At 45.1% G+C, this 27,344-nt stretch overlaps 1 long non-coding RNA gene across 1 annotated transcript in view; it reads left to right on the forward strand.

Moving 5' to 3' along the window:
- Positions 1-27,344, forward strand: part of LOC137326627 (uncharacterized) — a 74,440-nt gene that overhangs the window by 21,691 nt on the left and 25,405 nt on the right. Inside the window, exon 2 of the long non-coding RNA XR_010964248.1 lies at positions 9,488-9,608. This is a non-coding gene — a long non-coding RNA (uncharacterized lncRNA). The remainder of the gene's footprint in view (positions 1-9,487; positions 9,609-27,344) is intronic.

Raw genomic sequence — 27,344 nt, forward strand, 5'->3', positions numbered from 1 at the left:
TTCAGAAGCACATGATGATGAGTGCACATCAGTCTCCAGTGCCTAACACTGGGTTAAATGGGTAATTGTAATCCTGCGATAAACCATTTCCTACACAACACACACAAAGTTAGAAGTTTCAGATAATGGATAGCACAGATCAGTTTATAAAAACTGTTTTTTGTTCTGAACCCAAGGTAAAGGGTGTTGGGGAAAAGCCCAAATTGTCCAGCTTACCAATACCATTTAGCAAGGTTTCCCCTGAGCCACCTTTTCTCTGATGTAAATATTCCCAACTTCTCTGGACACTCGAGGTAATTCAGGTGCCTAATCCCCTGCATCATTTTAGTTGCCCTCCTCTGTACCTTCTCCGAAGCCAGGGTATCCCCAATGCATCATGGTAACCAAATTGTACGTAGTAACTGGGTGGTGCACAAGTTGATTACCTCCTAGAAGTTATTCTCTAACTTGTTTCATCTATCCACAGTAATCTATAATTACCAAAATACTTTAGGTTTTGTCTCATTATAATGATACTGTTAACATTAAAATAAAGTACAACTATCTGTTGACAGTCATGTCTGAGACAGAAGCTAAATGTTTCTCTTACTGTATGTCTTGTTCTCTCAGACATGAAAATGATCCATTTTTTGTAGACTAGGGCAAACGTCCAAGAATCTTCTGGCTGGCCAGTAGCCCACCCAAGTAAGTCTGTGTTGTTTTATTCGAACATTCACAGCATTGTCTCCAAAAATCATCAACAGCATCCTAATTGTTTACTGGACTGGACTTGGCATGACCACATAGAATGCCTGTAAGTCATGTGCCACTGTTTTTTCCAAGTAGTGAAAGGAAATGAAAGTGGTCTGGAGAATGCAGATAGTTACCAAACACCATCTTACCTCATTCAAACAAATATCTACTATGAAAGTTGTAGAAAACTATGAAAATATCTACTATGAAAATGAAAATTATTAACATCATATATTTCTGGTGTAATATATTGGTAGAACAGTTGCTCTTAACAGGAATCCAATTAATAGTGAAAAATATACAGAGAAGTCAATACAAAGAAAATTTACTTCAGAACCTTAAGTAAACTATTCTGTATTTATGAAAGTAATGGATGCTTGAAATTTCTTGCATCCACTTTGAATATTTACTAATGTGGAATACAAATCTACTTTACACATTGCTGCCAGTTCTTTTTTCTCAAAGATGTGTTTCATGCTATTATCCTTCTTCATGCTTTGGCAGGTATGGAGTCTAATGCCTTAGGTTGTTAATTGTTGTTGCCCATGCCATGTCCTTCCATTCCAAAATGCTGCACCATCCCCTAATCACAAAGATAACAAGCAGTTTTCTCCTAAACCTCTGCCAGTGACTGGTTGCTGCAAAGCCCATGAGAGGAGCACATATATGTCTTGCCTGCCTCTTTTCCTCAGGGTAAACCATTGGCCTCCACTTGGTTACACAGTTGTGTGATATTACAGATGCTACGTGGTGTGAAGCATTATGTATCTTGATGGTACACCCATCATCAGCAACACTCGGTGTGGGAAATTGCGTCTGTAGGTCAACGTCTTACTACTTCAAGACGGGCAACAATATAACTTTTCTTCTCAACCCTTCTGCTTTGCTTTCCAATGTGCACAGCACAGTAACTATGGTCCTGATTTTATCGCGGAGCAGGATCGTTCTGGGCAGGAGAGAAGCTCGCATGTCGAGGCCGAGAGAGATTTTAACTCCCGGGCCTCATTTTCATATCCGGGCCCTGGCTCCCACCTGAACTCGGCAGAAATCACTGCCTGGCTGGCAGGCGGGAGCAAAAATTGGGGCAACAGAAGGCTGCTGCCGGGGATCTGCAGGAATGGTCCCCGGCAGTCAAGTAAGTTTGGGGGGGGGCGAGGTTGAAGCCCAGGGCAAGGCCTTGTGAGGCCGGAGGCGGTCAGATCGGGATGGAAAGGAGTAGACAAGTTCCTTACTCCATTTTAACTGCCCCTCCGCCTGTTTTTTTGCCAGGCAGGGGGAGTTAAAATCGGGGCCTTTAAAGTTTTTTTTTTATTTGTTCATGGGATGTGGGCAAGTCCAGCATTTATTGCCCATCCCTAATTGCCCTTGAGAAGGTGGTGGTGAGCCGCCTTCTTGAACCGCTGCAGTCCATGTGGTGAAGGTTCTCCCACAGTGCTGTTAGAGAGGGAGTTCCAGAATTTTGACCCAGCGACGATGAAGGAACGGCGATATATTTCCAAGTCGGGATGGTGTGTGACTTGGAGGGGAACATTCAGGTGGTGTTGTTCCCTTGTACCTGCTGCCCTTGTCCTTCTAGGTGGTAGAGGTTGCGGGTTTGGGAGGTGCTGTCGAAGAAGCCTTGGCGAGTTGCTGCAGTGCATCCTGTGGATGGTACACACTGCAGCCACGGTGGTGAAGTAAGTGAATGTTTAGGGTGGTGGATGGGGTGCCAATCAAGCGGGTTTGATTTAAATCAGATGAAGAATTTAGAGTTTTTTCCATCGACTTATAGAGCTAAAATTTATGTCAGCTCCATTACTGACTGATGAAACTAATAGAATGTGGACCCAAAATTCCTACTTGTGGTGTTTACAAGATACCAGTTACCTCTGGAGAGAGATACAAGGCAAATCACAACATAATGAGGGAATGTTAGTGTACAACGTATATTCGTTATAGTCTAATTCAAAGAAGATCTGAAATTAAAAATGTAAAAATATAGAGCAACATGAGAGTTGGAAATACAAAATGTTTTGGAACAAAGTGAAATTTGATTCTTATATCTATTTTTGAGGTACACAGCCCACCCATGAATTACAATGTTTATTTTATGTTTGCCAATAAGTATCATATTTTAGATGGCAATATGTACTAATGAACCATACACAGCAAGAAGGGCCAAGCTCAATTCTTGGCCTGTAGTGAGTTAGCTGATCTGCCCACTTGTACCAGGCTTTGAACGGCCTTACCCGCGGTCCTTAAAGAGACTGTTGGTGGCTGCTCAAGAAAAGGCTCAAAAATTTCTTTGGAAGAAATTGTGTGGAGCCAAGGTGTGCAGAAGTGCACCTCCTGGCCGCGCAAAAATATTGTGTGCCTCTGCTGGCCCGTGCTTGCCCCCCTCCAGAACGGGCTCACCCCCCACCTCCCCCTGACCAGATCCTACCTACCAGCCAGCTCAATGTGGGAGCCAGCCAATTTTCTGCCTTCCTACAACTGGCGTTGTGCAGCAGGGTGCCCACTTTAATCCTCTCTATCTATCGCCCAATTGTCCAAATTCTCTTCAACTCCCCAGCACAGTATGTGAACTACTCTGTTATCTTCAGTTATGGAATTGAAAGCAGACACTCACAGAAGGAAAGGCAGAACTGTAACAATAAACAGGACAGCTGGAAGAGGGGAGATCAGAGATGGTTTTGGAGAGAAGTGATCCCAGCATGAATGTGTTACTGAATTACTTTCAACAAGTGGTTGATTGTATTCCAGAAATGTGCTTTTGTTGGATTGTGTTTGTCACAGCTAATTGATATTTGAATAAATAAAAAAAATGCTGGAAATACAGTTCTGACGAAGGACCCACAGCTGAAACATCAATCTGTCTTTTCTTTTTTCAGATGCTGATGGACCTTTCATTTTTCAGCATAGCCAACATACAAATAAAGTCTGTTTATGATTAAAGTAATTTCTTTGCTACAATATTCTTCCCTCCTCTCCTAAAGGCACTCACTCTTGCTGAGGTACAATTTCACTCATTTTGGCAGCTCGACGCTATCTCACCTAGTTGGCTATTCTTTGAGGTAAAAAATTTATGACACTGCTCCTTGGCACATACCTCAAAATTGCATAATCCTGGACAGAAATTTTCCATCCATTTTTACCCCTATGTGTTAGCACAGACAATTGTAAACAATTTTACAACACCAAGTTATAGTCCAACAATTTTATTTTAAAATCCACAAGCTTTCAGAGGCTTCCTCCTTCCTCAGGTGAATGTGGAAATTCCTGAGGAAGGAGGAAGCCTCCAAAAGCTTGTGGATTTTAAAATAAAATTGTTGGACTATAACTTGGTGTTGTAAAATTGTTTACAATTGTCAACCCCAGTCCATCACCGGCATCTCCACATCTTAGCACAGACAGTCAGTGTGGGCAAGCTATTCAATTGGAAGTGCATCACTGTTGTGCCAACTCAACTGCTGCCTTGATTGAAACACAAACACCAGGGGCCCGATATTACCAGGGCGGCGGGTTCGTGGTGGGGAGGCAATTGGGCGCGTGGGTAACGCGCCCGGTGAAATCAGTCTGCCCCGAACGCAATCGCAGGCTGATTGGATCCACTTACCCCTTGATCCGGGTTCCCCGCTGCTGAGCTGCGCGGCGGGTGGACTGCGCATGCACAGTAAGGTCTGTCAGCTGGAGGAGCTCTATTTAAAGGGGCAGTCCTCCACTGACTGATGCTGCAAAAAATAGGAATAATTACAGCATGGAGCAGCCCAGGGGGAAGGCTGCTCCCAGCTTTAATGATGCCTCACTCCAGATATCATTGGACGGGGTGAGGAGGAGGGAGAGGACAGAGATCTTCCCCCCAGTGGGTGGGAGGAAGCGGCCTGCCTCTGCCACCAAGAAGGCCTGGCTCGAGGTGGCAGAGGAGGTCACCTGCATCACCAACATATCGCCCACCTGCATACAGTACAGGAGGCGCTGCAATCACCTAAGTAGGTCAGCCGAAGTGAGTACACTTACTCATTCCCCTACACTCCGTCTGCCACATCACCGCCCCCACCCCACACCTCCTTCTGCACTGCCAACACTACTCTGTCACATCACCCCTCACACCCACTCAAACCTCATCCTCATCTTACCTGCACTTACTCACCTCGCCAGTACTCATCCCGACATTACCACTCAACCCAATCCTCATACAATCTCATGGCTCTATCTCATACTCACCCTCTCATGCATCTCTTTCACAGTCAGCCTCACTCAACCTGCCACTACCTGTGCTGCAGCCACAGGGCATGCATCACATATGTGCAGTAGGAAGCGTAAGGCAAACGTGTCGTGAGCATGAAGAGGATGCACAAGGGTGTTTGAGGGTTTGTCATGGTTTTTACTTATATTTAATTTCTGATTAACTCACATTACATATTATATTGGCACCACTACTGCCACGTCTTTGCAAATCTTGTCTGGTTTGTGCAATAATGCCCTTTCCTGAGGATCACAAGGAAGGCCCACAACTGATGCCACCCATTGTGTCACTGCAGAGTGGGTGTAGGTGTATTTGCAGGGCTCTTTTGTGCAGATGACTGAGAGACGTCGGCGATGTCCCCAGTGGCACCCTGGAAGATGTGGAGGAGAAGTTGTTGAGGGCAGTGGTGACTTTGACAGCGACAGGTAAGAAGATGGTGCTTGGGCCATCCGGGAGCAGCTCGGCATGAAGGAGGCTGCAGATGTCCATGACTACTTGTCGAGTGACTCTGAGCCTCCGTGTGCACTGCTGCTCAGAGAGGTCCAGGAAGCTGAGCCTCGGTCTGTGGACCCTGTGGCGAGGGTAGTGCCCTCTGCGACGCATCTCTCTCTGCGGTTGCCCTCCCTCCTGCTGTGCAGGTGGACGTGTCACAGCACTGTGTTGTGGAGCTCCATGTGTCAGAGGTGGACGGCGTGGATGGCGAGGCTGGTGATGCTGTTTGCCCTCCGAGGAGGTCATGACTGCAGCTACAGCGACCCCCATCCGGAAAATGTACATCTGAGGGAGTCCGCAAGGTAGGTACATGTGTCTGGACACCGGGGTACATATGCAAGTTGATGAATTTTATTGTTAAGAGGAGGGTGGTGGAGGCCAAACTTTGTCCAAAGTGACAGAGTGGCCTCCTGCAATGAGTGAGGGTCTCCCCCCACCACCTGTCAAATGGACCTTTGCAGCTGCCACAGGCTGATGGCTGCAACAGTCCCAGTTGTTTGCAAAATCCCACCCCATGTAAAATATCTCGTTAATCAGGTCTGTAAATTACCTGAAATACCAAAATAAATAGCTTAAGTGGCACCCCGCTGGCTTTAATTGCCGGCGGGAGTCCCACATGCGGGGGCTGCGTGCGCATGTCAGCGCGTCTGTGGGAAACCCGGATGTGGGTGGGCTGGAGCCAGACTCCCGACTGGGAATCCCCGATTTTTGAAGTCCCCCTGCCAGGAATGCACCCGATCGCGGGTGCTAAAATCGACCCCCATAAACTAATAATCAAACCATGAATCTTCTGATCTCTGTGTGCCTTAGTAGGGCATTTACCCATTAGGTTGTCAGGTGTGGTTACAATCAGAATGTCAGTGAACAGAAGTGAACTGTAACGTATGTTCCATGAGCTGAACAGGAGTGCGTATTAGAGAACCGAGGGCAGAGATCAGAGAACCCAATTGATGCTGCTTCCACTGATTCATTTTAATGACCGGAAAAACAGAACTTGATGAATCGGACATGCGGGTCTCCATTAGAATCATAGAATCATAGAAAGGTTACAGCACAGAAGGAGGTCATTCGGCCCATTGAGTCCGTGCCGGCTCTATGCAAAGCAATCCAGCTAGTCCCACTCCCCTGCCCTTTCCCTGTAGCCCTGCAAATTTTTTCCTTTCAAGTACTTATCCAGTTCCCTTTTGAAGGCCATGATTGAATCTGCCTCCACCACCCCCTCGGGCAGTGCATTCCAGATCCTAACCACTCGCTTTGTTTTTTAAAAAAAAGTTTCCTCATATCACCTTTGGTTCTTTTGCCAATCACCTTAAATCTATGTCCTCTGGTCCTCGTCCCTTCTGCCAATGGGAACAGTTTCTCTCTATCTACTCTGTCCAGACCCTTCATGATTTTGAATACCTCGATCAAATCTCCTCGCAATCGTCTCTGTTCCAAGGAGAACAACCCCAGCTTCTCCAGTCTATCCACGTAATTAAAGTCCCTCATCCCTGGAATCATTCTAGTAAATCTCTTCTGCACCCTCTCTAAGGCCTTCAGGTCTTTCCTGAAGTGTGATGCCCAGAATTGGACACAATATTCCAGTTGTGGCGGAACCAGTGTTTTGTAAAGGTTCATCATGACTTCCATACTTTTGTACTCCATGCCTCTATTTATAAAGCCCAGGATCCCATATGTTTTTTTAACCGCTTTCTCAACCTGCCCTGCCACCTTCAACGATTTGTGCACATATATCCCCAGATCTCTCTGTTCCTGTACCCCTTTTAGAATTGTGCCCTCTAGTTTATATTACCTCTCCTCATTCTTCCTACCGAAATGTATCACTGCATTTTTCTGCGTTAAATTTCATCTGCCACGTGTCCACCCATGCCACCAGCCTGTCTATATCCTCTTGAAGTTTATCACTATCCTCCTCACTGTTTACTACCCTTCCAAGTTTTGTGTCATCTGCAAATTTTGAAATTGTGCCCTGTACACCCAAGTCCAAGTCATTAATATATATCAAGAAAAGCATTGGTCCCAGCACTGACTCCTGGGGAATACTACTGTACAGCTCCTTCCAGTCTGAAAAACAACCGTTCACCACTAATCTCTGTTTCCTGTCCCTTAGCCAATTCTGTATCCATGTTGCTACTGCCTCATTTATTCCATGGGCTGCAATCTTGATGATAAGCCTACCGTGCGGCACTTTATCAAACACCTTTTGAAAATTCATATACACCACCTCAACTGCATTGCCCTCATCGACCCTCTGTTACCTCATCAAAAACTCTTATCAGGTTCGTTAAACACGATTTGCCTTTAACAAATCCGTGCTGTCTTTCCCTGATCAATCCACACTCATCCAAATGACTGTTAACTCTGTCCCGGATTATCGTTTCTAAAAGTTTCCCCACCACTGAGGTTAAACTGACTGGCCTATAGTTGCTGGGCTTATCCTTTCACCCTTTTTTGAACAAGGGTGTATCATTTGCAATTCTCCAGTCCTCTGGCACCACTCCCGTATCTACGGATGTTTGGAAGATTATGGCCAGAACTTCTGCAATTTCCACCCTTACTTCCCGCAGCAGCCTAGGATGCATCCCATCCGGACCGGGTGACTTATCTACTTTAAGTGCAGCTAGCCTTTCAAGTACCTCTTCTTTATCAATTTTTAGCTCATCCAATATCTCAACTATATCTTCCTTCACTGAGACTGTGGCAGCATCTTCTTTCTTGGTAAAGACAGATGCAAAGTACTCATTTAGTACCCCAGCCGTCCCCTCTACCTTCATGTGTAGATCTCCTTTATGATCTCTGATCGGCCCCACCCCTCCCCTTACTACCCGTTTACTGCTTATGCCTGTAGAAGACTTTTGGATTCCCTTTTATGTTAGCCACCAGTCTATTCTCATTCTCTCTCTTTGCCCCTCTTATTTCCTTTTTTGCTTCCCCTCTGAACTTTCTTTATTCTGCCTGGTTCTCACTTGTGTTATCAACCTGACTTCTGTCATCTGCCCCTTTTTTCTGTTTCATCTTACTCACTATCTCCTTTGTCATCCAGGGAGCTCTGGCTTTAGTTGCCCTAACTTTCTGCCTCATTGGAATGTGCCTAGACTGTACCTGAGTCAACTCCTCCTTAAATGCCGCCCACTGTTCAATTAGTTTTGCCTGCCAGTCTTTGATTCCAATTTACCAGGGCCAGATCTGTTCTCATCCCATTGAAATTGGCCCTCCTCCAATTGAGTATTTTTACTTTAGAGTGGTCCGTGTCTTTTTCCATCGCTATTCTAAACCTTATGATACTATGATCGCTGCCCCCTAAATGCTCTCCCACTGACACTTGCTCCACTTGGCCCCCTCATTCCCTAGAACCAAGTCCAGCAATGCCTCCTTCGTAGTTGGGCCATTCTGCATTCTCCGTTCTGTGGTGCAATCGAATAACATTTACTTTTACATTTAGAACTCTTGGCGGTATGAAATTTCTTTTTCTAGCTCTCAAGCTTTGGAAAGCTGAGCACACCTGATATAAATGGTATCATTTTGGCTTGTGTTATAAAATCTGAACTTTTTTTTGTTAAATAAGCACTGCTAGATATTCAGGTACTTCAGCCAGCAGCATTCAGCTGGGTGCTGTGTCTTATCTATTGTAATCTTGTGAATGGAGAACTTCCTCTTTGATATAGGATTTTGCCAGGGGGATGAAATAGCAGAAAAAATAATTACTTCTAACATTAAATGTTGTGGAATGTTCTGTGTAATAAATACAAATTGTTGCCAGTCTGGAGTTTTCCTTTGATGTGAATATTGCTCCCTGCTATAGTAACATTTCATCCTAAGACTTGACTCTGTAACTGAGAAATAATAAACCCAATTGTGTCTCTAAAAGTGCCAAAAGTTCAATGTTTATTTTTTCGGTTACCATGAATTTTCTGGAATTGCCTATTTAAATATTGAAATATTGATATCATCTTCTTAAGTTAAGATCGCAAAAATGTGTTAACTGTGATCCTCCTGTTATCAAGGTATAACAACTACCATTTTGCTCTGTATTTGCAGATTGCAAGCTGTGATGAGCACACATCTTCAGTCAGTAACCAATTCAGAATATTCAATGGAATACACATCAATAAATCAACAGGACTGTGAACTGGAAGAGACAAGACACTGTGAGGAGCAGGTAGTGTTTCAATTAATCTTAAATAAGCCCCAAGTTAGCAATAGGATAGCTGGCCACTAGCCATTTCTTATAAACCATTTTGCTAACAAGGATATGTTGCATGTATAAAGTTTCTATCTAAAATACACTGTTAGTTTCCTGGCGCGCACAGCCCCCGCATGTGGGACTCTCGCCGGCAATTAAAGCCGACAGGGTGCCACTTAAAGTAATCATTAAGGTATTTGACCTGATTAACGTGACATTTTAGGAGGGGTGGGATTTTGCAAACAACTGGGACTGTTTCCCGTACTGGAGGAAAAACCCCCAGTTCAAATGGACGTGCTGCAGCCATCAGCCTGTGGCAGCTGCAAAGGTCCATTTGACAGGTAGGGGGGGGAGACCCTCACTCATTGCAGGAGGCCACTCTGTCACTTTGGACAAAATTTGGCCTCCGCCACCCTCCTCCTCACAATAAAATTCACCAACTTGCACACTTACCCCAGGGTCCAGACACATTTACCTACCTTGCGGACCCCCTCAGATGTACATCTTCCGGATGGGGACCGCCATAGCTGCAGTCATGACCTCCTCAGAGGACGAACAACATCACCAGCCTCGCCGTCCACGCCGTCCACCTCTGACACGTGGAGCTCCACAATATAGTGCTGTGACACATCCACCTGCACAGCAGGAGGAAGGGCAAGCGCAGAGAGAGATGAGTCGCAGAAGGCGCTACCCTCGCCACAGGGTCTACAGACTGAGGCTCAGCTTCCTGGACCTCTCTGAGCAGCAGTGCACACGGAGGCTCAGAGTCACTCGACATGTAGTAATGACCATCTGCAGTCTCTTTCATGCCGAGCTGCTCCCAGCTGGCCCGAGCACCATCTTCTTACTTGTCGCTCTCAAAGTCACCACTGCCCTCAACAACTTCTCCTCCGCATCCTTCCAGGGTGCCACCGGGGACATCGCCAACATCTCTCAGTCGTCTGCACAAAAGAGCCCTGCAAATACACCTACACCCACTCTGTAGTGACACAATGGGTGGCATCAGTTGTGGGTCTTCATAGTGATCCTCAGGAAAGGGCATTATTGCACAAACCAGACAAGATTCGCAAAGACGTGGCAGTAGTGGTGACAATATAATATGTTATGTGGGTTGATCAGAAATTAAATATAGGTAAAAACCATGACAAACCCTCAAACACCCTTGTGCATCCCCTTCATGCTCACGACATGTTTGCCTTACACTTCCTACTGCACATATGTGATTCATGCCCTGTGGCTGCAGCACAGGTAGTGGTAAGTTGAGTGAGGCTGACCGTGAAAGAGATGCATGAGAGGGTGAGTATGAGATAGAGCCATGAGATTGTATGAGGATTGGGTTGAGTGGTAGTGGTGGGATGAGTACTGGCGAGGTGAGTAAGTGCAGGTAAGATGAGGATGAGCTTTGAGTGGGTGTGAGGAGTGATGTGATAGAGTAGTGTTGGCAGTGCAGAAGGAGATATGGGGTGGGGGCGGTGATGTGGCAGATGGAGTGTAGGGGAATGAGTAAATGTACTCACTTTGGCTGACCTACTGAGGTCATTGAAGCGCCTTCTGCACTGTGTGCAGGTGGGCGATATGCTGGTGGTGCTGGTGACCTCCTCTGCCATCTCAAGCCAGGCCTTCTTGGTGGCAGAGGCAGGCCGCTTCCTCCCGCCCGCCGGGGGGAAGATCTCTGTCCTCCCCCTCCTCCTCACCCCATCCAATAATACCTGGAGCGAGGCATCATTAAACCTGGGAGCAGCCTTCCCCCTGGGCTGCTCCATGCTGTAATTTTTCCTATTTCCTGCAGCGTCAGTCAGTGGAGGACTGCCCCTTTAAATAGGGCTCCTCCAGCTGACAGCCTATGCTGCGCATGCGCAGTCTGCCCACTGCGCAGCTTTCCAGCGCGAAACCCAGAAGCACAGGTAAGTGACTCCAATTAGCCTGTGATTCCGTGTGGAGCACCCCGATTTCACTGGGCGCGTTACCCACTCACCCAGTCGACCCCCCGCTGCGAACCTGCTGCCCTCCTAGTATTGGGCCCACAGTGATCCTTAGTACATACCCATATACATGAACACAATTGCTGCCACTGTTATTTTGCAGATTTCTGATCTGCTCCAGTTCCTCCCTTAGGTTCAATAGTGCTGAACACTCCTGTCAGCAATCCCCATGTCCCTTACACTCTGGAGCTCGCCCACACTACCCAATATCTAGTTATGTGATAGCATAATAAGAGGGTATTTTTCTTACCATCTTCTATAATGCTACTGTAACATACAAAACAACAAAAACACACTATGCTATTCAGATAAAGGGCTGAATGCTCACATTTTTTTTCCTTCTGGTCAGCCTTTACCTGTAAAAATGAACGGATAAATTTTAACTCTCAGCCCAGGCTATAGCCAGCCTCTTACCACCTTTGTAGGAACTGACCTCTTAACATGTGATATATTTATATAGCGCCTTTAATGTAGAACAATGGCCCAAGGTGCTTCATTGAAGCGTAATCAGACAAAAATCAAGCCAAAGAAGAAGATACTAGGTGGAGTGACTAAAGTCCTGGTAAAAAAGACAGGTTTCAGGGAGGATCTTAAAGAAGAAAAGAGAGGTGAAGTGACAGAGAGGTTTAAGGAATGAATTCCTCTAATTTCTAAGAGTAGTGTAGGTGAAAACATTGGAATCATTTAATAAAGGATATGATGCAACAATGGGGGAGTGTGGGGTTATTCTGGTTGAATAAATTAGGATGAGCTGAATGGCGTAACTCACCTTAAGTATTTTGAGATTTTCCACGCTCCCTAAATAGGCATGCAGCCAATGAATAGCTTGGGGTAGTGCTGGCTGCGCGCCAGACTCATTATAATGAGCTGGCAGCACCAAGTTAATGTGATCCTTGCAACCATGAACAGGCATGCCCCACCCCCTGCGCGTCTGTTTTTAGGCACGATCGAATGTCTAAGCCGTGTTGTTTTCTACTCTCCTCCTTTGCTGAAGCACTGATTCAAGTTGAGCAAACCTTCATTGCCATTAGAACACATGCAGGGCATGTAATAAACTCACGGGATCTCTTATTGCACAATTTCCTGCAACTCATTAATGTTTGAGTTCTTTAATCAGAATGCAACAGTTGCAGGTCTGGTAATCAATCAGGTTTCTGCAGTCATGCAGAACAAAGAAAGCAAACACACAAAATCATGTCATTGACCAGCTCCTGTTTATAAATTGAGCAATAGGATGACATAAGACAAAAACAAACTCTCCAAGCATCCTGTCCAAGAGGAGGGCAGGTCTATTCAAAACTAAAATATGTTTAGTTATATTATGATATGATTTGCCATTGACCTACTTACCCTGTTATTTACCTGTTCAGTATGAAAGTAAGAAAATGGTGAATTGTCCTACAATGAACAATTGGTTGAAAAGTGTTTTTCTGGAGATTATCCTACTTACCATTCACTGTACATTTTATGTTCCAAGATATTCCACTGCAAAGTAGCAGTCCCTGTGTTTTTAACTTGTGTGCATATGTGTTTTATGTAATAATATGAAGAATTATTTTCTGTTGCTAAATATTGCAACGATATTATTCATTAGCTGCAGGCAGCCCCTTTAATGGTACAGACACCTTACCCTAATGTGATGTGAAGTCAGTTTTAAAGAATGAATTAATGTTACATTTGCAAATTTAAAAAATAATCTAACAGATTACTTACTACCTGTGTAGTAGATTAGCAAGTTTCATTTCTGCATAAGACCTTAAATTGTCTCTTTATTTTAGCATTATTCTGCTTAGGAAAAAAGGAATGGGTTATTTGGAGACAACTAACAGATCTTGTGATCTAAGAAGTTTTTAGTAACTTACAGGTTTTGTTATAGTTACTGTGGTAACTGGGTCTTTTTTGGCCTAATGATCTGGGCAAGAAGCAAATGGTTGTTTGCATTTGGAGTATGAAGAGGCAGATCTCAAAGCTAGAAAGATTACCCAAATGGGGAGTGGCAGTTAATAAGGAGTGATAGGTTAGACAGTTCACCTTCAAGTAGAAGTAGACGAGTCCAGAGGTGTAAGAAGATTTTTTTAAAATTCTTGTTCCTAAACAATTCCTGTGTAGGTAAATAATGTGGTTTAACTTTTACACTGCTGAGGCTGTATGTTTCTTCATCTGCTATTGTACTAGCCTAATGGTCCGATTTTGGGTCACAATTCGGATACAGTCACATATTGCAAAGTAGACAATGCAAAATGGTCTGATTATCAGGAAGACAGTTTTTGCCACTGTTAGCTATAACTTGAACTTACATTGTGATGCACCTACAGTGCAGAGGAACTTGTAACTGATTGTATCTAGCGGATGCATCAGAAGTTTGGCAACAACAGCAGAGGTTGCACGATGCAACAACATTTCTGATCAACATTTCTGATCAATGTTAGTTAGCAATGTGGTTAGACAATCTATATGAACAACCTTTTTTTCTCCTGTCACCTCCTTAAGTCACAGAACCATACTACGGTTGAATTACACACGTAAATAGAGTCCTTTATTACCTTATCTGAGTGGCCATTCTTCATGTGTGTGCTAAGACAGTGGGGGTAACTTTCACTTTAGGCGATAATGGCCGAGACCCATTATGCACCATGCCCGATTTTCCTTCTATTGAAGTCAATGGAAGGTTAAATCAGGCGGGGCGTGTAATGGGCGGCCGATTCGATATCACCCATTTTACACTGTCGCCCAAAGTTAAAATTACTCCAGTGAGTGTTGGCAGGCTATTCAACTGTGGAGGGTATCACAGTAAAGCCCACTACCCTTTATACATGACATCTATGTGCACTTTCCAGTGATGATGACTGGATCGCAACCAGGAGTAGATATACTGGCTGATTTTATCCTCCTGGTTTAGGGGCACAGATTATGTTTAGTGGATGCTAGGACTGCCCTCTCCCAACACCTGGATGTCGCATAGCTGGCCGCAAACTTGGAGCCAACTTGCCAATCTCGTTAAGGTCAGCCACCAGAAGCAGCTGATTTTTTTTTTAACTCAGCCCTAGTGCCCAACTAAAGTGCAACCTAAAAGCACTTTGAAGCTAATTGTAGAGCCCCAACTACTTGTGTTGGTTGTGATAAGCTAATTTAGTACAGAGCAGGAATCAAACCTGGGCGGCTTCTGGTCTGTGTAGTTTTGCTGCTTTTACATTGTAAGATACCCGCGCTAGTGCCTCTCACTAAAACCCACTGTTGGACAGACGCTATATTTCATTGGTCTAAGTGAGTTCTGGGAGTTTTACATTCAGCTTGTAGCCATTTGCATGAAACCATAGACTACTGAAAAGTGGGTATCAGCATAGGTCTTGTGTAATGTAACAGCAGTTCAGGTGGGAACTTTATAGACTAAGCCACGGGGGAAGGGTAATCTGAGTATTTTTAAACAAACAGGATTGGATTTTCCAATACCTGACCTTGACCAAATTTCCTCCTGGCGCTTCATTACAGATACGGGGTGGGCTCTTGGCGGGATCTCCTCCATCAAGAGGGAGTCGCTGCAGCAGAGGAGGGAAATGTAGCAATGTTGCAGCAACAAAAGAGGAGGAAGTTTGAAAGGGGGCTGCAGAACCCAAAACACTGCAGCGTCATAAAATGATATAGACTCTACAGCGCAGAAATAGGCCATTTGGCCCAACCGGCCTATGCCGGTTCTTTATTCTCCACAGGTGCCTCTTCCAACTCTTAATTACCTTTTTCCAACCTTCCCCCCTTATCCCTCTATTCCCTTCTCTCTCTTATATGCATCAAGCCCCCCCTTCAATTTCGCTGGACCGAGGCTTTCAGGAGATAATTGTTTGGAGCCTATATGGAGGGAGGGGAGACCACAACTAAGTCCTCTCTCCCCAATCAGTGACTGAGGGGTGACCGGCGGCCTTCGGGGCTGAGGCGGGGTAGGGGGGAGGGGGGACACAAAGCTTGAGGTCGAGGCAGGAGTGAAATGGTAGGCCTCGCTACCCAGTTTCCCCCCTATTTTTCACTGCTATCCTGCCCGATCTGTGGCAGGATTGTGGAGGAAAATCCAGCACATGGTGTGTTTGGAGCAAACAATCAGCACTAACAGGACCCAGCAGTCGAGCCATTGAATTCGACAACACCAGAAACCCTGGTATTGCCTGAAAATGCACTGCCGTGGTGTAAAGCAGTTGCAAGTCCACAAATTAGGCTTTTGGCATTTTAAACTTTTCAGTAAGTAAACTGAGAGGCAGATTTTCCTGTTCTTGTGCCTGGGGCTTTTGGATCACCTGGGCACAGCGAATATAGGAGAATCAGGTAGAGAGGGGCACACATCTCGAACTGAGTCTGCCCGGATTTTTCTGTTAATCATCCATTGGTAGGACAATCAGGTGGGAATCCTTCTGGGAGTGCACTCTTCCCCGTCTGGGTTGTCTTGTATTCACTGCGCCCAGGTGATCCATTAGCCCTAAGTACAGGAACAGGAAAATCTGGCCTTACGTGTTTAAACAGCGAGAACTAAAACTGAAAAGCTACAAACTCATAACAAATAACAATATTTATAAACCAAATTTAGCTGCATTCCTGATATGAAGAAGGCTTCACGTTTGAAGGTATTTCCACATCACAAATCACTATTTGCTTTAAAACTTTTGAGTTGATTCAATTCCTGTGATTCTCACAAATTGACTAAAGATGAGTCCTGAATTAATAACACTTCTGTAAACCAGCGATGCTAATGTAATGTCAGGAGACAGTGCGGCTGTTAGAAATTCCACGCCAATCAAAACCACCTTCCGAATTCACCTAAATTTGTCTGATTTGGCCAGAGTTGGGTGTGTGCGATTTGTGTGTGAATGAGTGTGGTTGGTTTGAGTTTCAATGACAGAATGGAAATGGAAATGAAAATGAATAAGGCAAATATTTATTTTCTCTTTTGAGCTCATGGAGAGAAAAAATTTTTAGTGGTTCAGACTGAGCCTGAATTTGACTGGAGGCTGTTTGTTCATCCCTAAACACATGTGACTCAATTCCTGGCATCAGAATTCCACTGCTATGGAAACATGTCAGGACTCTGACCCAAAGTAAACCCAAGCGAGTCATTTGAGGTTACTTAATTTCACTTTTGTAACTGAAACTTTGGAATGTCTATTTTACATGGCTATGCTCTAGCCACTGCTACTAAGATGCATTTTCCACCCATATTCATACTGCATGAAGAAAAACCTTTCAGTGATCAACTTTAATTCTTTAATCCATTTCCTGCATTCACTTTTAAAATCTATGTGGTATAATGCTGAATAGGGTGCATATTGTATCAAAATTGGTATAACTTTGTGTCCATAGTCAAGTATATGAAGTTCACTGACTGTTCCCTCTGACCCGGAAGTGTTTCTATGATTGACAGTTACATGTAGTTTAGTTAAAATGGCTGATCAATAAAGAGTTCTTCCTCCACTGCCAAGGCTGCTGGTTGGACTTCTTTGCCACTCAGAGAGGTTCCCCTCTCTGAGTGGCAAAATTAGGCAGCGCACAACAGATGCAAATGATCTTGGAAACTTGCTATGGGCTGTAGAGCAGGACCCCGCCTGATCGGTACAGACAGCGCACGTGCTGCTTCACTATGCCGATTGTTCAACCAGAATTGAGGTGGAGATATGAGCGGTGCCATGGGATGACGCGGGGGGGGAGAGATAGAGATGGCGCGGGGGGGAGAGATAGAGATGGCGCGGGGCAGGGGGAGAGATAGAGATGGCGCGTGGGGGAGAGATAGAGGTGGCGCGGGGGGGAGAGATAGAGATGGCGCGGGGGGAAGAGATAGAGATGGCGCGGGGGGGAGAGACAGAGATGGCGCGGGGGGGAGAGATAGAGATGGCGCGGGGGGGAGAGATAGAGATGGCGCGGGGGGGAGAGACAGAGATGGCGCGGGGGGGGGGAGAGATAGAGATGGCGCGTGGGGGAGAGATAGAGATGGCGCGGGGGGGGGGGAGAGATAGAGATGGCGTGGTGGGGAGAGATAGAGATGGCGCGTGGGGGAGAGATAGAGATGGGGCGGGGGGGGGGAGAGATAGAGATGGCGCGGGGGGGGGAGATAGAGATGGCGCGGGGGGGAGAGATAGAGATGGCGCGGGGGGGGGAGAGATAGAGATGGCGCGGGGGGGCGAGAGTTAGAGATGGCGCGGGGGGGAGAGATAGAGATGGCGCGGGGGGGAGAGATAGAGATGGCGCGGGGGGGAGAGATAGAGATGGCGGTGGGGGGGAGAGATAGAGATCGTGGGGGGAGAGATAGAGATCGTGGGGGGAGAGATAGAGATCGCGGGGGGGAGAGATAGAGATGGCGGTGGGGGGGAGAGATAGAGATCGTGGGGGGAGAGATAGAGATGGCGCGGGGGGGAGAGATAGAGATGGCGGTGGGGGGGAGAGATAGAGATCGTGGGGGGAGAGATAGAGATCGTGGGGGGAGAGATAGAGATCGCGGGGGGGAGAGATAGAGATGGCGGTGGGGGGGAGAGATAGAGATCGTGGGGGGAGAGATAGAGATCGCGGGGGTGTCAGCAAATTGGGGGGGAGTCAGCTATCACAGAGAGGGAGAAATCGTGGCAAAAGTTTTGCTTGAAGGGCCGGGGGTGGGGGAGGAAGCACTCCTGCTTCTCCCAGCCCACAAGCAGTGCTGGAAAAGCATTTACCTGCTGGATCTGTCAGCTCCCGCCTCCCTTCAGCTGCTAGGTTTCCCAAGCCCTGGGAAATCCAGCCCGCGGCTGTTAAATTCAAATGGCTGCCAAAATCTTAGGGACGCAGCCTCATTTAAATATTAAATCACTGACCCGCCTCTCCTGAGCGGGTTACTCGGCCGTCCCGAACCTGCCGCAGTAAAACCAGAAGTAGGCACGTTCACGGCGGGCTGAGGTTGGGTTTCACATTTTTAACAATTTAACCCCCTGCCCCTCATTGGGGGGTGGGGGAGGGGTTTAAAATTCCAACTATTTGTGCCTCCCAGCTGCTCAGCCTGTAGATCAGGGAGTTCCTGAGCTCCAACCAATTCTATACTTCTGCTTCCCACAGTTTTACTATTTAATGATAAATGGCATCAAATCAAAATATTATATAAAATGAAAACAGAATGTATGATTATAAAGTGAGACTGAATTATGCCCTTATTTGTATATGCAAAGGGCCTTTACCTCCTAACCAAATACTGACCCATGTCACAAGGTTACCTCCAATTCTGTGTGCTTTTATTTTTGCTAATCTCTTGTGCGGAACCTCATTAAATGCCATCTGAGAAGCCTGAGCATAGACAATATTCATTGCCCCCTCTGTATCCACCATGCTGGTGGCCTCCTTAAAGATTCAACTGGATTAGTCAGACATGACTTATCTTTCACAAATCCATACTGATTCTCTTTGACCAGCTCATAGTTCTCCAAGTGCTCAGTCACTCTGCCTCTGATGATAGATTCCAGTAACTTCCCCACAACTGGGCCTGTGATTACCTGGTTTCTCCCTCCCTCCCTTCTTAAATAATGGAGTAACATTTGCAATGATGGCGTGACGTAGCGGGCATATCTTGTCCCCCAGCTGCCATCCTGCCATGGAACATAGGAAGGAACATAGGAACAGGAATAGGCCATTCAGCCCCTCGAGCCTGTTCCACCATTCAATTAGATCATGGCTGATCTGTATCTTAACTCCATCTATGCGCCTTAATACCCTTATCTAACAAAAATCTATCAATCTCAGTTTTGAAATTTTCAATTGACCTAGCCTCAACAGCTTTTTGGGGGAAGAGAGTTCCAGATTTCCACTGCCCTTTGTGTGAAGAAAGGTCCTGGAAGAATTGAATATTGGGGGCATGGTTGACTGTTGCAGGATAAATGCATTGTGACAGCTGCCTGGGTACCTTGCACAAACTCGCTGTTTCTGTGATCAGAAACTACCTGGACAGTAACAGAGTGGTAGCCTTTCCTATTCATGAAGGCTGCTGACTGGGGTTCTGCTGTCTTGATGGCAACATGTGTGCAGTCAATGACTGCCTGGACGTGTGAAAGCCAGCCATTGCTGCAAAGGACTGCTGGTTAGCCTCAAACAGGTGTTAGGTTCCTAATTTCCATATGCAAAGGGCCTATATGCCTGTTTCAAGCATGGGGTCTGGACTCCTCCTTTTTTGTCTTTACCAATATGGCGGGTGGCGCACTTCCGATGCCATATTGGATGTTTAGGCGCCAGTTTTGTGCCTGAAAAGAGGGCGTGGCTCCATATTATTTCTAGGCCACAAAAATTACAAAACTTACAAGAGAATGATTAAACTTACCTTTTACAATTTCTGTGTTTGAAATGTCTCAACAACATTTTCTGTTGGATGTCTATGACCATCTGAGAAGCCTGAGTATTAAGTTCATGTGGATTCCCAGCAACATTATTCTCAACTGAAAGTACTCAGAAAGTAGCAACCTCCAGCTCCCAGAATGTATCTATGCCTACAGCAACCAGAATTTTTTAATAATGCTCAGCAAGGCTGGGTATTCACAGAAGATGCCAGGATTTGTTGTTTGCAAGCACTGTCTCTTCCCCTGCTGTCCATTGATGAATCATAGAACCACAGAAAAGATAACCCTTACATTGAGGAAAGCATTGTTAGAAATTTGAATTTAATTTCCTTATGTAAAAGCAACATGGCAATGTAAATCATGATGTTTAGAATTTTATCTGAGGTACTCTTCACTGAAATTTGATGTAAGTTATCATATTCAAGGGGTTATTTACATAATAATTACAGCAGCTTGTCTATGAACTTTTGAAATTTTGTTCAATTTTTCTGAGTCAAATAGAACAGCTAGATTTTGCTTATTTATTTGTTTCTGAGCGAGAACTCAAAAACAACAGCAGAAAGGATGACAACTTCTGGAAGGTCTATACCATTGTTTAGGTTTAATGGAAGGTTCTGAATAAAAGTCCTTAGTTTAAGTAGAACCTTTTAGTAAGTAATACTAAGTACTTTGTCAGAGATATTTGATAAAGAGGGAAGGATGCAAATTAATTTAATCATGTTTTCAGTTTTATAGTTCTTAGTCCTCACTATAAAGGTTTGCTCTCTAAGCATATGGAAAACAACCTGTCTATTTGATACCATAGGTTTGAAAAGAATTACAATTTGTATTATATTTGTTCAAAACATTTTAAATTATACCTCTAACCATGAAGGGAACACGAAGGAACTAGAAGGCAAATATTTATGTTTAAAGCTGTGTTTAGAAACACGTGCTTGTCGCAATGTAACTTTTGACTCACCTAAAACAATGCCTTAAGAAATCTTGTAAACAATTTTACAACACCAAGTTATAGTCCAGCAATTTTATTTTAAATTCACAAGCTTTCGGAGGCTTCCTCCTTCGTCAGGTGAACGATGTGAAAATGACGAAGGAGGAAGGAGGAAGCCTCCGAAAGCTTGTGAATTTAAAATAAAATTGCTGGACTATAACTTGGTGTTGTAAAATTGTTTACAATTGTCAACCCCAGTCCATCACCGGCATCTCCACATTAAGAAATCTTGTCACACAGCAGACATCACACTTGGTTACAGATGCAAAGCAATCTCTTTTTTAAAAAAAAGAGAAAGAAAGGTATTTCAGTGGGTTCTTTGGACCTGGATCCTGAAATTTGCAAACAATTGGGGCTCGATTTTACACGTAAATTGCGAGTGCGTTGGGGGCAGGGGGGCTGCGAAAATTGCAGAAATGCAGAGCAGGTTCGGAAGCTGGCTCCAACCTGACGACTTCTGAGTTCCCCACAGACGCACCTGTGTGCGTGCGGGCGTCCCGAATCCGGAAGTCCCGCCGGCAATTAAAGCCAGTGGGATGATAATTAAAGAGCCAAATGTACCTCATTGAGATACTTAAGGCACTTTACTTGTGACATATTAGGTAGTTCGAACAATTTTTAACTTACCTGGGCGGCTTTCCCACGGCTTCTGATTCACGCCTGGTGAATCCAGACGTGAAGGGTTGGATCAGGCAAAAATGAAACGAAACAAATTAAATAAAAAACCATTGCACAAAGTGAAAACACAAAATCAACCTACCTTTCCACCCTGCTCCGATGTCCGATGTCTCCCTCTCCAATCTCCCCCCCGATCTCCCCCTCTTCACACCCCAATGTCCCCTCGATCTCCCCTTCTTCACCCCCCCAATCTCCCCCTCTTCACCTCCCCAATCTCCCCCTCTTCACCCCCCGATCTCCCCTCTTCACCCCCCCCCCGATTTCCCCCAATCTCCCCCTCACCCCCCCCCGATCTTCCCCTCTCACCCCCCCCCCAACCGACCTTCCGTTCCAGCGCCGAATGACGTCTCGTTCTCTCTCTTGTCTCCCCCACTTGGCGTTGCAGCTCCTGTCTGCAGCCAGCCTGTCAATCAGGCTAGGTGCCGGGCGCGAAACCCAGAAAGACCTTTAATCACCATCAATTACGTTGCGATCACATCGGAAACAGTAAGTTTTATTTATTCGGGTTTGCCACCCGCACCTTCACCCCCTGCCCAACTGCTGCCAACCTACCACCATTTCAAAATTGAACCCTTGATCTGAAGAAGTTTTACAAGCATCTGCATTCTCAGTTCTCACAGGGAGTACTTGAGCAGAGTCCTTAAAAGGACAGACCAGGTTAACAGCTACACATCACAACCATACACCAAATCCTAAACTGCTCATGAGAAATGCCACAAGAGAAATGCTCTTTTTTTGTAAAGAAAGATTACCTAGTGTATATTGTACTTCTAACACTGTTCGGGTATTGAGATCTGTAACATTAGCTGAGGCCTTGGATGAAAGGACATACAAATATTAGATACTCTATAAATCCTCCAGTCACTAATCTGCAGATGTTTCTAAATCAAATGACTTGCCCTAGAAATAGATTGATTTAGTGAACAGGATGAATGTTAAGCTGCTTAAGCCATCTGTGCCCTTGCCCCATCAGCAAAATACAATTCCCCTCCCCTACTCTTCATGGAGAAATGTTCGAGCTGTGAATGAACAGTGCAGACGAAAGATCTGTTTAACTAAGGTTAAGTAACATTCAGGAAATTGTTCACATGTACTCTCTCGTTCTAGTGTTGTGTTGATACAAAATATTCATATTCTTCCTGTAAACAATAATGTTGTGGATTCTGCAACCATAGCAACACTTTAGTTGGTGGCAATTCTTCACAAACAAGCTTTTAACTATTCGATAAGGTTTACTGCAACGCAGCCAATATTATAATTGTTATCATATTAAATATCAGGCGTTTTTTTCCACCAAAATTTGAAGGTACATCTATTAGCAGCTCCCCTCTTTCCTTTTCATGAAAGTGGTGACGCTCTTAATTTAGTTTGATTCAGGGGTGCTGGTACCTCACCATGGTTTCCATTCTTCATGTTAGAGAGCCTCCTCATTGAGTGGTGTCAGGCTGCTTGTCTATGGGTGGAGGGGACCACTCACGGCCAAGCCTGATCCTCCCATGTGTGCTTAGTAATTGTTTAGCAATCAGAAGCGGCCAACCTGCAGATTTTCACCGCTGGTAGCTGCCTCTAACTTTGTTCTGTCCTGGATTGTAGGAAGGATAAAAGTTAGATAAGTAGGTTGAATACAAAGCCTTATTACATACGTGCACTAAAGATAAGAATTATAAAAGCAGCTTGCTGAAACTCACATATGTTGCAATGTAATAGTGACGTACTAACAGCTGTAGGCAGCTATATTTGTCTCTGTAAAAGTTTGGCCCTGGTTGGTAGTCTGTATTATTCATTGCCACATGTATCTTTTGATTATATAGGCCAAAGTCAACTTTTTAAGCTGATATTATTTCAACCCATGTGTCAGCTGAGCATTTTACAAGAAAAATCGGCTTTTTCACTGATATAGGAAGGTTGTCCATATCAGTTAGTCAAATTGGTTAGAGGGTGGGACTGGAGTCTCTTGGAAGCAATCAGTAAGCTATTACTGCGCATGAACTCAAGATAGAAATGTTTTAGATGAGCTAACAGTTTCTGAGAGTTGCAATCACAGGTGGATTTATTTACTGTTTGTCCCTAAATAAAATATATGTAGCAAGTAAGCTGCTAAAATGCATTTAAAAAAGAAATAATTTTCCTCAAAAGGCCATTCCGGAGCATGCCTGACATTTATTTTATGTGAAGGCTTCTTTTCTTCAAGACTAGTTGCAGATTTTTTTTTAAAGATATGAAAGTTTTTTCTGCTGTGAATGCATAAGCTAATTTAGTTTCAGCATTCCTATCAGTGCACTGTCAAGGTTTGGAAATACAAAAGGGAATGGGTTGGACTATTACAGTATTTTGTTTAATTTAAAGAATAACACGAGCTTTCCATACTTAGGATTTTACTACAATGTACTACTATGATGTACGATGCAGACAGTTGGCCTGTTTGTAGCTGAATTGCAATACTCACCAATGTTTTGTAACATTGAAAGTGGTTTTCAGTTGGTTTACATGCTGGTGGTGGAGGACCCTTTTGTTACCATGCAATGACCAGGGAGAAAGCCCATACCATCCACATTAAAGTGGGCAACATCCAAGGGGAAAGGTGAGGAGCGACATTAATAATCTAACAGTATATTAGATTGAAAACTGCAGACTGGAGGCAGTGCGTCAGGTCCACCTGAAAGTGTAAAATTCAGTCATTCAGTTCCCCTCTTTCCTAAAAACCATGTTTTTTATGCATTCCTTTTAGGGAGTGCACAGTGACAACATGGCCTGGATTTTGACTTGGAGCTGGGAAGAGAGCAGGGGGGAGGTTTATCGGATGTGAACCCGGAAGTGAAGTTAGCGGGTCGGAATCTGCGATCGCAACTCATTTGAAGGATAAAAATTTTCCTTCCGGGTTTCACACCCGGCAGCCAGCCAGATTGACAGGCTGGCTTTGTGTCAGGTGGGAATCAGCCAGGGAGAGATCAGAGTCCTTGGGGTTTATATGGGGGAGGTCGGGGAGAGATTGGGATCTTTGGGGGCTGGATGGGGGGGGGGGGGCAATAGCGGTTGGGGGTGGGGTAGGTAAGAACTCTGTCATCAGGGAAGGTGAGAAGTTGGCCAATGGGGGAGATCTCAGCCAACAGGGGAGGTCTCAACCATCGGGATTGGGGATTGGGGGGGGGGGGGGTCGGCTGATCACGGGGGTCTAATCAGGTAAGCTTGTTGGGCCTGGAGGAAACACTCCTGCTCCTCCTGGCCCACAGGCAGTGCAACAAAGGAACTTACCTCATGATCCGACACTTCTGGCCTCCTTTTCACTGGCGAGATTCACGAGTCCCGGCAAACCCGTGCTGGAGGCGTTAAATTTAAAGTTAAGTGAAATTCAATTTTAAAAGACCTATTTATCGTCTCACAAGGACGTTAATTGATGCTATAAATACCCACCCGCCTGAACTAATTAAGCTCCCGACTGCGGCAAGTAGGTTACTCGCATCCAAACGCGCGTCCGTTAAACTCGGAAGTGGATGCATTGGAGCCGGGTTGCAGTCGCGCTCCAAAAATCAAATATTTTAACTACCCACCTGTACCCAACACGCCCGTTCTTGGGGGTTAAAATTCCTCCCCCATGGAACCACTTCTGGGGTCTCAAGTGAGCTCACTTCCGGGCCGGGTTGCTCTGACACTGTCACTTCCTCCAAAGTTCAAACTTGCAGGTTTAGTGATTGTACTGTGAAATGGTTTGTATTTCCTTTGAAAGAGTCGAAAGTGCAATTACAGACCCGAAATTGGTACAATTTTAAAGGGGGTACAGGAACAGAGCGATCTGGAGGTGTATATACACAAACCTTTGAAGGTGGCAGGACAAGTTGAGAAGGCTGTTAAAAAAGCATATGGGATCCTGGGCTTTATTCTCAATTTTACAATGGGTCGGCAGCGGGGGGGGTGAAGGTGCGCGTGGCAAACCCACATGAACCAAACTTACCGTTTCCGACGTGATCACACGTTGATTCATAGTGATTAACATCCTCTCCAGGTTTTGCGCCTGGCAGCCAGCCTGATTGACAGCGTTGGACTGGTAGACCGGGGGGTGAGGGGGGGTAGAGGGGAAGATCGGGGGTGGGGGAGGGAGGGGGAAGATCGGGAGGAAAATGGGGGGTGAGGGGAAGATCGGGAGGACATGGGGGAAGATCGGGGGGACATCAGGAAGTTGAAGAGGGGGACATCAGAGCAAGAGACATCGGACATCAGAGCTAGTTTCAAAGGTAGGTTAATTTAGTGTTTTCACTTCCTTCCGTGGTTTTTTATTTAATTTATTTCGTTTCTTGACCCCTGATCCGGCCCGTCACACCTGGTTTAACCAGGCGTGAATCAGAAGCAGTGGGCAAGCCGCCCAGGTAAGTTAAAAATCTTTCTAATCCCTTCATCTGTCACAGGTAAAGTGCCTTAAGTACCTCAATGAGGTACATTTGGCTCTTTAACTATCATCCCGCCGGCTTTAATTGCCGGCAAGACTTCCATTCTCAGGTCGCCCGCGCGCACACTGGTGCGTCCCTGGGAAACTCGGAAGTCGGCGGGTTGGAGCCGGCTTCTGAACCTGAACAGGATTTCCGCAATTTTCGGTGCCCCCCGCTCCCAACGCACCCGCAATTGCCTCCTAAAATCACCCCCATAGAGTACAAAATCAAGGAAGTTATGCTGGTTAGGCCTCAGCTGGAGTATTGTATTCAATTCTGGGCACTACACTTTAGGAAGAATGTCCTGGCCTTAGAGAGGGTGCAGAAGAAATTTACTAGAATGGTACCAGGGATGAGGGACTTCAGTTATGTGGAGAGACTGGAGAAGCTGGGGTTGTTCTCCTTAGAACAGAGAAGGTTAAGAGGAAATTTGATAGAGGTGTTCAAAATCATGAATGGTTTTGATAGAGTAAATAAGGAGAAACTGTTTCCAGTGGCAGAAGGGTCGGTAACCAGAGGACACAGACTTAAGATGATTGGCAAAAGAACCAGAGGTGACATGAGGAAACATTTTTTATGCAGAGAATTGTTATGATCTGGAATGTTCTGCCTGAAAGGGTGATGGAAGCAGATTCAATAATAACTTTCAAAAGGGAATTAGATAAACACTTGAAGGGAAAAAATTTACAGGGCTATGGGGAAAGAGTAGTGGAGTGGGACTAATTGGATAGCTCTTCCAAAGAGCTGGCACGGGCACGATGGGCCCAACGGCCTCTTTCTGTGCTGGATCATACAATGATACTATAATATTATGATGAAATGACTGTTAGTGATAATAGCTGATCAGCTCTTAACACATTCGAATGACTTTCGTCTCTCCTCTGTTTTAATGGAGGGCATTAACCCATTTATTTAAAATATATTAACCCCCTTTCATTAAAATAGCAGACAGAGGAATGTAATTTGAGTGTGTTAAGGATTGATCTGCTATGATTACCAACAGTGATTTCTAGCTTCATGTGTTTGAAAATGTTGAAAAGACACAGCAAGTTAATCACTATCTAAAAGAGTTCAAAGCAGGTTATTAATGTTTGGGTGTGACCATTCATCAGAACTCAGACCTACATTTTCGTTTCAGTGATATTGACTCGCCCTTTTCCTTCCTTAAAAATGAAAGATGCTTATTTCAAATAGTTAAATCAGCATACTGTCACTTCATGTTATCCTGTGCCTACCTCCTGGCTGATGTGGGGTCAGAAACAGAGACAGATTTGACATTGAGCTAGTTTTGTCTTGCACACTGCTGCCTGGGATTATTG

The sequence above is a fragment of the Heptranchias perlo genome, chromosome 10 (genome assembly GCF_035084215.1).
Source record: "Heptranchias perlo isolate sHepPer1 chromosome 10, sHepPer1.hap1, whole genome shotgun sequence".
Taxonomy (NCBI): domain Eukaryota; kingdom Metazoa; phylum Chordata; class Chondrichthyes; order Hexanchiformes; family Hexanchidae; genus Heptranchias; species Heptranchias perlo.